At 41.3% G+C, this 12,541-nt stretch overlaps 1 long non-coding RNA gene across 4 annotated transcripts in view; it reads left to right on the forward strand.

Annotated features, from left to right (window-relative positions):
* Window positions 1-835: 835 nt before the first annotated feature.
* LOC122689691 overlaps window positions 836-12,541 on the forward strand; it is a 33,648-nt gene continuing 21,942 nt past the window's right edge. For all 4 annotated transcript variants that reach the window (XR_006339884.1, XR_006339886.1, XR_006339885.1 and 1 more), the window contains exon 1: window positions 836-1,194. This is a non-coding gene — a long non-coding RNA (uncharacterized LOC122689691). The remainder of the gene's footprint in view (window positions 1,195-12,541) is intronic.

The following is a 12,541-nucleotide window of genomic DNA, read 5'->3' on the forward strand; positions in this document are numbered from 1 at the left end:
ACAGCCAAAAATAATAAAAGAAAATATTTTAAAAAGATATTTTGCATGTAAAATGCTTGACACTCAATATTAGATATTTGTTAAATTTGGGTTATTTCATATTCCATTAACATATTACATTGTTGGATTTATCCTGGTTGTTTTCCTTCCAAAAAAAAAAAAAAATCACCATCTTCCTGTACAAGAAGAGCTTAGGTATCACCATGTGCTTTTCAGAAGGCTTACCTTAAGCTGACTTTTAATAACAAGCACATTAATTTTACTTAGTTGTATGTTTATTTGGGGTGGCTCTGGGAGAAACTGTTAGGGATGGGGAGAGGGTGCTTAAAATCCTCCCAAATCCCCTTTCAGGCTCGTGAGTAATTTGCCGACACGTTAAAAATTTTGAAAAACCTGTGTCTAGACAAGGAAGGAAAAGTGCCAATTCAACAATTTTTTTTTTTTTTTTTTCCAAACCGGCATCCCTTGGTATCCATCGGGTTCAGGCACGTGATGAGAGTACAGAGCATCAGCCAGAACATCCTGAAATGAGAGACAGTGGGGAGTCCGCCATAGATGGAAATGTCACATCAGCCCTTTCTCAGCGGCCTCGGGGGTGGTACCGAATGCAGGAGATCGCGTCCCTCTACTTCGACGCCTTAAGGGCCTCGGACAGACAACAGACTCCAGCGCGGACGTCACGCGGCTGGGGGGAGCGATTTGTCCACCCGGGCCGCCCCTCTTTCTGAAGCTGAAGCCCAAGCAAAAGCCGAAGCTGAAGGCGGGGGGCGGGGGGTGGGTTGAGCTCTGCGGCGGGAGGCGTGTTGGTTGTCGCAGAGCCCTCTGGGAGTGGTAGTCCGCGACCGCGGGAGGTTCGACTGCGGCTGCCAGCTTGGTGCTCTCAGAACTCCATCCCCCGCCGGCCCCCGCGACCTAGGCCTTTGCCTTTTCCTGTCCAGGGGACTTAGAAGCCTCGCTGTGGCAAGTTGAGAAGATTGGGGAAGGGGTGTACTCCTTCCCGCCAAACGCTCTGAGTTTCTGGGCTTGGCCTGCTCAGGGAGAGCCCGTTCCGGGTTTTGCAAACTCACCTCCGGGGAAGGAGCGGAGGGAAGAGGGGAGAAGCGGCCTGAACGACTGAGCTTGCATCGGAGCGCGCTGTCACTCGGGGAAGTTCTTTGGGGAAACGCGTCGGAACGGTGGCTTCTTGCGGGAGCGGTGAGGCCAAAGCTGGGGCCCGTGGAGTCCTGTCCGGAGGGGCGGCGCGCGCTCCTGCAGGGTTCGGTTGCCAGCAAAGTAGGGGACTCAGTCCGTGGCTGGGAGAACTCGAGGGGCTGTGGGAGTCGTGTCTGCCGGAGCCTTAAGGAAAAGGCAAGGTTACAGTGGGTGAAGACCCAGGTGAGAGGAGGGAGGTGGAGAATTGGGAGAATTATAGTAATGGGAGTAGGAGAGAGCTAGAGAGGGGAAGTGGGGGGGGGGGAACCCCTTTGATGCCTTGAGCTCGGGCCGCAGATGGAGGTGGCGAGGGGTGGGGAGTGAGGGCCAGACCGGTAAGTCCTTGTCACTCTTCTCCCCAACCCCCACCCCCGGCTTGATTGTGAGAGCTAGTGCCCTGATAGTAGGTGGCTTGACATCTTCCTGTCTTAAAATAGCAGAGCTAGAAGGGGTCTTTGAGAGTTGCTATCAAGTGCGTTGAGACTTTCCAGATGAGGAAAGTCAGGCCCACCGAGATGAAGAAATTGACTCGCTCACCACCAGACAACCAGTTATTGACTGAAACCTAATTTTCATGACTCTCAAGCCTTGCCTTAATCTATTGCTGCGATCAGTATATTAGCAAACTCTAACCTGTTCCCCCTTCTTTTATCTTTTTACTGCTGTCATATGCAAGGTAACCAGGCAACCCCTGAAGGGAAAGGCTTTAAACTTTTCAATGCGTGGGTGGAAAGCCGCTTCAATCCTTTCAGATTCTTTGCGACCCTATGGGGCTGTAACCCGCCAGGCTCCTCTCTCCATGGGATTCTGCAGGCAAGAATGCTGGAGTGGGTTGTCATGCCCTTATCCAGGGACTCTTCCTGAACCAGGGATCGAACCAGCATCTCTTCCCTCTCTTGCACTGTCGGGTGGATTCCCTACCACAAGGGCCACCTGGGAAGCCCTTAAACTTTCCAATAGGTTAAAGAAACCTTGTTTTAACTTGAACAAAAATCTCCTTGCATCACAAACATCTACAAACTTCATGTTAAGATGACAGATCAGTAGCAAACTAAAATATCACCTATAGATTCTTTGACTGGAAGAAAATAAAGTTCAGCTTTCCCACTGTGTGCCCACTAGAGCTCTGAGAACCTTTAGCCTTAGATTTCTTCTCTCAATCTTAAATGCTGCATATCTCAGTTACATACGTAAAGGTAGTTGCTGTTTATTGTGATTTTCATAATACCCTGAATAGTTACAATAAAAGATAAACAGCATAGGAGGATGGGAATGCATGAATTACAAATTAAAATAATGATTTATAGTATTTTTTTAAAGGAGATATGACCATAGAAGTAAAAAAAAAATATATCATTAATAGGTTAAAAACCCCTACCAGGCCAGCATTTTATAATACACTTAAATTTAAGTCCTTTACCAGTATACCAGTATTCTTTCTTTTTTCCTCCCTAGACATAACTTTAGAGCATTTATAATAGTGTTCCCCAGTGTGGGAGGATAGGTTTTCTGGTGCTAGTGCATTGTTTTAACTGGTAATTTCTTTATTAAACCACATTCTCTCCCAGCACTGTCAAATTTACACCTCTTGAAGGATTTGTTGATCCAACTGTCACATCAGAATTTAAATATTATAGCTCCTGTTGGTTGACCATTAAGCAATTCATAAGGAAGAAGTTTGGATAAGTCCATTTCTGGACTTTATAGAAGTTATAGACTTACAATACATAGAAGAACATACATATACATAACAAAACTGCTTTCACCAGGCTGCCTTTTTAATGGTATGATTCCATTAGCTTTTTTTTTTTTAATATTTACTTATTTGGCTGCATCAGGTCTTAATTGCGGCATGTGGGATGCTTTAGTTGTGGCATGTGGCATCTAATTCCATGACCAGGTATCGAACCCAGGCCCCTTGCATTGGGAACACAGATTCTTAGCCACTGGACGAACGGGAAAGTCCCCCATTTGCTTTTATATTGGTGTACTGGATAGGTGTGTAAACTATGACCAAACTTGGCCCACTGCCAAATGTATGTACTTTTTATGTAGTTTTACTGGAACACAGCCATGCTTATTCATTTATATATTTTCTTTTGTGCTACAAGGCAAAGTTGAGTAGTTGCACAGACCGTATGGCTGGCAAAGCCTAAAATATTTACTATCTGGCCATTTACAGGAAAAAAAAAAATCAACCCCCAGCCTGGTAAACTAAACATAGATGTAGTATCTAAAACTCTGCCATATGCAGAAGTATTAGTTAATAGTAATTCTCACTCATAACTACTTATATGGTGGGTTCATAATCCATTTCTTTGGGGAAAAGCCAGTGCCTGTTATTGCAGATTGTTGCTAGCATCTTGGCATATGTATTGAGTTGGCCAAAAACTTCATTTGGTTGTTTTCTGTAAGATGCTATAGTAGTGCTTTGTTGTCTTTAACTTCATTTGAAACAGTTCTGTTAGATTGTATTGTAACAGCTGTCATATCAGTGTGCATTAAAAGAAATCATCAAAATTGGTGAATTTTTGTGTAGGTATTTTAATATTGAATATGGAAGGGAAAAAAGTGACATTTTTGGCATTTTATGCTTTATTATTTCATGAAAGGTAAAAAGGCAACTGAAACACAAGAATAGACTTGTGCAGTGTATGGAGAAGGTGGCATGACTAATCAAACGTGACAAAATGGTTTGTGGTTTGTGATGGAGATTTCTTACTTTCTTTTCTTACTTTCTTTTCTTTCTTTCTTTCTTTATGGCTATGCTAGGTCTTTGTTGCTGTGTGGGCTTTTCTCTAGTTGCGGAGAGGAGGGGCTACTGTCTAGTTGCAATGCATGGGCTTCTCATTGCAGTGGCTTCTCTTGTTGTGGGGCACAGGCTCTAGGGTGCACGGGCTTCAGTAGTTGTGCACATGGGCTCAGTGGTTGTGCCTCCCAGCCTTTAGAGCACAGTCTTGGTAATTGTGGCACATGGACTTAGTTGCCCAGTGGCACGGGGACTCTTCCCAGACCAGGGGTCAAACCTGTGTCCCTGCATTGGCAGGTGGCCTCTGTAATCATTGAGCCATCAAGGAAGTACAGTACTGGAGATTACTTGCTGGGTGATGTTCCATGTTAAGGTAGACCGGTTGAAGTTGAGAGTGATCAAATCGAGACACTAATGAGAACAGTCAACTTTATATCATAAGGGAAGTAGCCAACATGCCCAGAAAATCCAAATCAAGCACTGGAAATCATTTGCACCCGCTTGGTTGTATTAATCGCTTTGATGTTTGGGTTCCATGTAAGTTAAGCAAAAAAACCTTGACCATATTTCTGCATTCAATTCTCTATTGAATGAAAAGTCCATTTTTAAAACAAATTGTGATGGGCAATAAAAATTGGATACCATACAGTAATGTGGAATGAAAGAGATCATGGGGCAAGTGAAATGGACTACCACCAACCACACCAAAGGTTGATCTCCATTCAGAGAACATGATGTTGTGTATATGGTGGGATTGGAAGGGACGTGTCTACTATGAGCTCCTTCTGGAAAACAGAACTGTTAATTCCAACAAGTGCTGCTCCCCATTTGACCAACTGAAAGCAGCACTCAAAGAAAAGAATCTGGTATTAGACAACAGAAAACACATAGTCTTCCATCAGGATGACACAAGACTGCATATTTCTCTGATGACCAGACAAAACCTGTTACAGCTTGGCTGGGAAGGTCTGATTCATTCGCTGTATTCACCAGACACTGCATCTTCAGATTTCCATTTATTTCAGTCCTTCCAAAATTCTCTTAATGGAAAATTTCAATTCCCTGGAAGATTGTAAGAAGCAGCTGAAACAGTTTCTTGCTCAAAAAGATAAAAATCTTTGGGACGATGGAATGATAAAATTGCCTGAAAAATGTCAGAAGGTAGTGAAACAAATGGTGAATGTTATTCAGTCACCAAGTTGTGTCCTACTGTTTGCAACCCCCTGGACCCCTGGAGAGCAGCATGCCAGGCATCCCTGTTCTTCACTATTTCCTGGAGTTTCCTCAAGCTCATATCCATCGAGTCTGTGATGCCATCCAACCATCTCATCCTCTGCTGCCCCTTCTCCTGCCTTCAGACTTTCCCAGCAACAGGGTCTTTTCTGCGATGAGTCAGCTCTTTGCATCAGGTGGCCAGAGTACTGGAGCTTCAGCTTCAGCATCAGTCCTTTCAGTGAATGTTCAGGGTTGATTTCCTTTAGGACTGACTGGTTTGATCGCCTTCCTGTCCCAGGGACTCTCAAGAGTGTTCTCCAGCACCACAGTTGAAAGCATCAGTTCTTTGGTGCTCAGCCTTATCTATGATCCAACTCTCACATCTGTACATGACTATTGTAAAAACCATAGCTTTGACTATATGGACCTTTGTTGGCCAAATGATGTCCCTGCTTTTTAATATGCTGTCTAGGTTTGTCATAGCTTTCCTTCCAAGGAACAAACGCCTTAGTTTCGTGGCTGCAGTCACAGTCCACAGTGATTTTGCAGCCCAAGGAAGTAATATCTGCTACTGCATCCACCGTTTCTCCATCTACTTGCCATGAAGTGATGAAACCAGATGCCATGATCTTCGTTTTTTGAATGTTGAGTTTTCAAGCTGGCTTTTTCATTTCCTTTTCACCCTCCTCAAGAGACTCTTCAGTTCCTCTTCACTTTCTGTCATTAGAGTAGTTTCATCTGCATATTGGTGAATATGTTGCAATCGGTGAATATGTTGTTCAATAAAGTTCTTGGTGAAAATGATGAAAAATGTGTCTTCTGTTTTTGCTTTAAAACCGCAGGAACTTTTTGGCCAACCCAGTACTATAAATTAGCTTTCTCAAAGAATTGTGAAAGGAAGTTTCTGAACCTGGAGTGGAAAGGACTGACATTCTTTGAAATATGGTGATGCTCACGGTTAATACCTTTTATTTATTTTTTCCCATTTATTTTTTTATTAGTTGGAGGCTAATTACTTTACAATGTTGTAGTGGTTTTTGTCATACATTGACATGAATCAGCCATGGATTTACATGTATTCCCCATCCCGATCCCCCCTCCCTCTCTACCCGATCCCTCTGGGTCTTCCCGGTGCACCAGGCCCGAGCACTTGTCTCATGCATCCAACCTGGGCTGGTGATCTGTTTCACCCTAGATAATATACATGTTTCGATGCTGTTCTCTCGAAACATCCCACCCTCGCCGTCTCCCACAGAGTCCAAAATTCTGTTCTGTACATCTGTGTCTCTTTTTCTGCTTTGCATATAGGGTTATCGTTAGCATCTTTCTGAATTCCATATATATGTGTTAGTATACTGTATTGGTCTTTATCTTTCTGGCTTACTTCTCTCTGTATAGTGGGCTCCAGTTTCATCCATCTCATTGGAACTGATTCAAATGAATACCTTTTAAAAGACGTTACAGGAGCTTCCTTTTGATGTTCTCTATGTTCTTTTTGTGGAGATAATGTTTCAGCATAGGTATTAGCAAGCCAGTTATTAATAAGCTGTTTTTGTCTTGAGACCTCATACTAAAACCAATCTTAAATGATTAGGGGCTCATTATTAAAGGACTTATCTTTGACGTTAGTCTTGCATCTGAGACTTTGTTTCAAAGGTCAGAGTACTGAATGAAATAGAAGTGAGTATGTCTGTTTATGTCATTTTGTGTATTTAGACTCCTGTATTAGTGTTAGTCTATGACAAAAATAATGCTTTGGAATATTTAACAGTCTAGTCAATCATTGGTAGCACTATCCTGTAACATTAGCTATGAAACTCCAGTTCATCTCTCAACCTAATTCATCAGATTTTAAGATATCTTATAGTTCTCATCAAGACTTTCAAAAAAGATATTAAATTTCCTTGGAGACAGCTTTCTGGGGGAATTTAAAGTTGAGGCAACTGAAAATTATCCATTTTCTTACAATTCTTCATATTTATTTGAATATTATTAAATCTCTGAAAGGCACTGGGAACTTTGGGTTTGAACTTTGAACTCATTCATGATTTATTTTAAATCACTGAAATATCAGTTTTCTACTTGTTTGGAATAAAAGGCTAATTTGACAATGCAAATTTCAGGTTTGCTCAGGAAAAAAAAATAGATGTTTGTGATTCAACTGGAACTTTTATGTCAATTCCTGAATATCCTTCATATTTTCCTCAACCCGGATTACTACTTTTTATTAAGGCTGACTGAAATTTAAGAACCTTTCTAGATTTTCCTCTTTTCTGGTTTCCTAACATTCAGTAATCAGTGAAAGTATCATCTCTGGGAGTTGAAAGAATCCTGTTTGTAAATTCAGCCACATCCTAGTTTAGTTTAGGAACCAATACAGTGGAGAGCATTGGTTAGCAAAGTAAGTCAGAACCATGTAAGTGTAAGCATGTATTTCCACCATTGTTTAAGCAGGTAACTTTTTCCCCTACTCTGACTTGGTTATTGACTTTTCATCTGTTTCACTGCTACTAGAAGGATTATTGCTGTCTAAGGAAATACCTAGGGCTTCCCTGGTGACTCAGACGGTAAATATTGTGCCTGCAATGCAGGAGACTCAGGTTGGATCCTGGATTGGGATGATCCCCTGGAGAAGAAAATGGCTACCTACTCTAGTATTCTTGCCTGGAGAATTCCATGGGCAGAGGAACCTGGTGTGCTCTAATACATGGGGTCACAAAGAGTCAGATATGTCCATGGGGTCACAAAGAGTCAGATATAGTAAGGAAATGCCTAGGGTTTCCCTGGTAGCTCAGATAGTAAAGAATCTGCCTTCAACATAAGAGACCCAGGTTCGATACCTAGATTGGGATGATACCGTGGAGAAGAGAATGGCCTCCCACTCCAGTATTCATTCTTTTTTTTTAATTTTTTTTTTTTTTATTAGTTGGAGGCTAATTACTTCACAACGTTTCAGTGGGTTTTGTCATACATTGATATGAATCAGCCATAGATTTACACGTATTCCCCATCCCGATCCCACCTCCCACCTCCCTCTCCACCCGATTCCTCTGGGTCTTCCCAGTGCACCAGGCCCAAGCACTTGTCTCATGCATCCCACCTGGGCTGGTGATCTGTTTCACCATAGATAGTATACATGCTCTTCTTTTGAAACATCCCACCCTCACCTTCTCCCACAGAGTTCAAAAGTCTGTTCTGTATTTCTGTGTCTCTTTTTCTGTTTTGCATATAGGGTTATCGTTACCATCTTTCTAGATTCCATATATATGTGTTAGTAGGCTGTAATGTTCTTTATCTTTCTGGCTTACTTCACTCTGTATAATGGGCTCCAGTTTCATCCATCTCATTAGGACTGATTCAAATGAATTCTTTTTAACAGCTGAGTAACATTCCATTGTGTATATGTACCACAGCTTCCTTATCCATTCATCTGGTGATGGGCATCTAGGTTGCTTCCATGTACTGGCTATTATAAACAGTGCTGCGATGAACACTGGGGTGCACGTGTCTCTTTCAGATCTGGTTTCCTCAGTGTGTATGCCCAGAAGTGGGATTGCTGGGTCATATGTCTATGGAATTCTCCAGGCAAGAATACTGAGAATTCCATAGACAGAGGAGCCTGGTGAGCTATAGTCCACGGGGTCACAAAGAGTCAGATATGATTGAGTGACTACTACCTACTTACTTACTAAGGAAATATCTAGAGTTTCCCAGGTGTCTCAGTGGTTAAGAATCCGCCTGCCAATTCAGGAGACCCAGGTTCAGCCCCTTGGCCGGGAAGATCCCTTGGAGAAGGAAATGGCAAACCACTCCAATATTCTTGCCTGGGAAATCCCATGAACAGAGGAGCCTAACGGACTACTGTCCACTGGGTCAGAAAGAAGTCAGACCCAACTTAGCAAATAAACACCAAAGTGTTCCATTGTACATATACCACATCTTCTTTATCCATTCATTCATCTGTTGATGGACACTTAGGTTGCTTCCATGTCTTGGCAGTTTTAAGTAATGCTGCTCTAACCATTGAGGTACCTGTATCTTTTTGAATTAAGGTTTTCATTTTTTTTTTTTTTTTTTTCGGATATATACCCAGAAGTGGAGTTGATGGGTCATATGGTAGTTTTATTTTTAGTTTTTCTGAGAAATAGTCATACTGTTTTTCACAGTGGTTACACCAATTTACATTCCCAGCAACAGTGTATAAGGGTTCCCTTATATCGGCATACTCACCAAGACTTGTTATTTCTTACCTTTTTGATGATAACCATTCTAATGGGTGTGAGGTGATATCTAATTGTGGTTTTGAATTTCCCTGATGATTAATGATATTGAGCATCTTTTCCTGTGCTTGTTGGCCATCTGTATGTCTTCTTTATAAAATGTCTATTCAGGTCTTCCGCCCATTTTTAAATTGAGCTGTTTGATTTTTTCGTTGAGTTGTATGAGCTCTTTATATATTTTGAATTTTGACCCCTTATCAGTCATACCATTAGCAAATATTTTCTCCCGTTTAGTACTCTGTCTGTTTTGTCACTGGTTTCCTTCGTGTTCTGCAAAAACTTTTAAGTCTGATTAGGTCATATTTATTTTTGCTTTTATTTCCTTTGCTTTAGCATTTGTTGTTCAGTTGCTCAGCCACGTCCAACTCTCTGTGACCCCCATGGACTGCAGCACGCCAGGCTTCCCTGTCCTTCACCATCTCCCGGAGTTTGCTCAAACTCATGTCCATTGATTCAGTGATGCCATCCAGCTGTCTTGTCCTCTGTCATCCCCTTCTCCTTGCTTTAGCATACAGATAAAAAAAAAAAAATACTGCTGTGATTTATGTTAGCATGTTCTGCTTATGTTTTCCTCTAGGAGTTTTTATGGTTTCCAGTCTTATATTAGGTCTTTAGTCCATGTTGAGTTTATTTTTGTATTTGGTGTGAGAAAATGTTCTAATTTCATTCTTTTACATGTAGTTGTCCAGTTTTCTGAGCACTACTTTTTGAAAAAAACTCTTCTCCATTGTGTATTCCTGCCTCCTTTGTCATAGATTCACTGACTGTGAGTGCATAGGTCTGTTTCTGTGCTTTCTATCCTCTATAATTGATCTGTTTGTCTGTTTTTGTGCCTATGTCATAATTTTGATTTTTATTATTATTTGTTTTTGTAGCTTTGTAGTATAGTCTGAAGTCAAAGAACATTATTCTTTTAACTCTGTTCTCTTTCTCAAGATTATTTTAGCTATTCAGGGTCTTTTGTATTTCCATACAAATTTTAAAATTATTTTTCTATAGTTCTGTGAGAAAGGCCCTTTGTATTTTAATAGTGATTGCATTGAATCTGTAGATTACCTTGGGTAGTATGGTTATTTTAGCAGTATTAATTCCAACCCATGAACATGGTATATCTTTTCATCTATTTGTGTCATTTTCAATCCCTTTTATCAGTGTCTTGTAGTTTTCCAAGTACAGGTCTTTTGCCTCCTTAGATAAGTTCATTTCTAGGTTTTTTATTCTTTTTTGATGCAGTGGTACATGAACTTATTTTCTTAATTTCTCTTTTGAGTAATTCATTATTAGTGTGTAGAATTAACAACAGATTTCTGTATATTAATTTTGTATACTGCAACTTTACTGAATTCATCAATGACATCTGGTGGTTTTCTGGTGGCAGTGTAGGATTTTCTGTGTATAATGGAGGTTCCATTATAGGTTATTATCCTTTTTCCCTTAGCTACCTTTAAATTTTTTTCTTCATGATTCACTTCTGACAGTTTTTTGTTGTTATTTTTTATGGCTTTATTGGGTTTTCATTGCTGCATGGGCTTTCTCTAACTGCAGCGAACATGAACTGCTCTCTAGTTGTGGTACAAGGGCTTCTCATCACTGTGGCATGCATGCCTGGGCACATGGGCTTCAGTAGTTGTGGCTCCCAGGATTTAGAGCACAGACTCAATAGTTGTGGTGCATGGGCTCAGTAGCTCTTTGGCATGTAGGATCTTCCTGGATCAGGGATGGAACCCATGTCTCGTGCATTGGCAGACGGATCATTTACCACTGAGCCACCAGGGAAACCCCTTTTGACAGTTTTAATATGATGTGTCTTAGAGAAGTTCTTTTTGCATTGAGGTAATTAGGTGTTCTCCTAGCTTCATAGACTTGCATATCCAGTTCTTACCACAGGCTTGGGAAATTCTCAGCTATTATTTCTTCAAATAAACTCTGTCCCCTTCTCTCTTTTCTGGGATACCCAATGTCCTAATGTTGTCCTTCCTAAAAGCGTCAGTCAGCTCTTGTAGAATTTTCTGATTTAAAAAATATCTTATTTTATTCCTCTCCTACTGGTATTCTTTCTCAATTTCTATCTTCAAGCTTGCCAATTCTGTCTTTTATCCAGTCTGCTCTATTTCCGTTGCTTTGTAATTCATTCTTCGTTTCATTTATTGAATTCTTCAGCTCTAGAATTTTCAGTTAGTTCTATTTTAGAGTTTAAATCTCTTTATTAAAGTATTACTTCTGCTCATTAATTTTATTCCTGAGCTCATTGAATCTGCCTTTCTGAGTTTTCTTGTAGTTTGTGGAGTTTCTTCGTGACAAATATTTTGAATCTGTTTCAATTAGGTCACAATATTTCATTACTTTACATTTATTTTTTGGAGAATTGTCATTTTGTAGTGCAGTGTTCGGAGAAGGCAATGGCAACCCACTCCAGTACTCTTGCCTGGAAAATCCCAAGGACGGAGGAGCCTGGTAGGCTGCAGTCCATGGGGTCGTGAAGAGTCGGACACAACTGAGTGACTTCACTTTCACTTTTTACTTTCATGAATTGGAGAAGGAAATGGCAACCCACTCCAGTGTTCTTGTCTGGAGAATCCCAGGGACGGGGGAGCCAGGTGGGCTGCCGTCTATGGGGTCGCACAGAGTCGGACACGACTGAAGCGACTTAACAACAGCAGCAGCAGAAGCCGTGCAGTGTTACTGTGGTTCACGGTGCCTAATGAGCTGTTTCTCCACAGACAAATTTCAAGTGGCAAACACCTTTTTGGTTGATTATAACAGACTCAATGGATGAGAAGTTAGAGGCCTTTCTTCTGTTTTCCAGTAAGTGGTGCACAATCTTTTGATTTCTCTTACCTGAACTACCTGTAGTTATATTTGAATCTTCACTCTCCATCCTCCATCACCTCTGTTGGCAGTGTTAGCCTGGGCACTCATTATTGCTTCTTGTGCGTCCAGCATTGTCGGTGCCTTGCCTTCTGCTCTAGCCAGGATGGTGGTCCCTTACTTCATATCCAGGATCTCCTGAATTACAGGCTCTGACATTGCAGGGGGAGGGAGAAGAGAGAGGCACCTATGCTGGGTGAAGTGTTGTAAGGTTCTCTGTCTTGGCCTCTGTGTTCAT

The sequence above is a fragment of the Cervus elaphus genome, chromosome X (genome assembly GCF_910594005.1).
Source record: "Cervus elaphus chromosome X, mCerEla1.1, whole genome shotgun sequence".
In the NCBI taxonomy this organism is placed as follows: domain Eukaryota; kingdom Metazoa; phylum Chordata; class Mammalia; order Artiodactyla; family Cervidae; genus Cervus; species Cervus elaphus.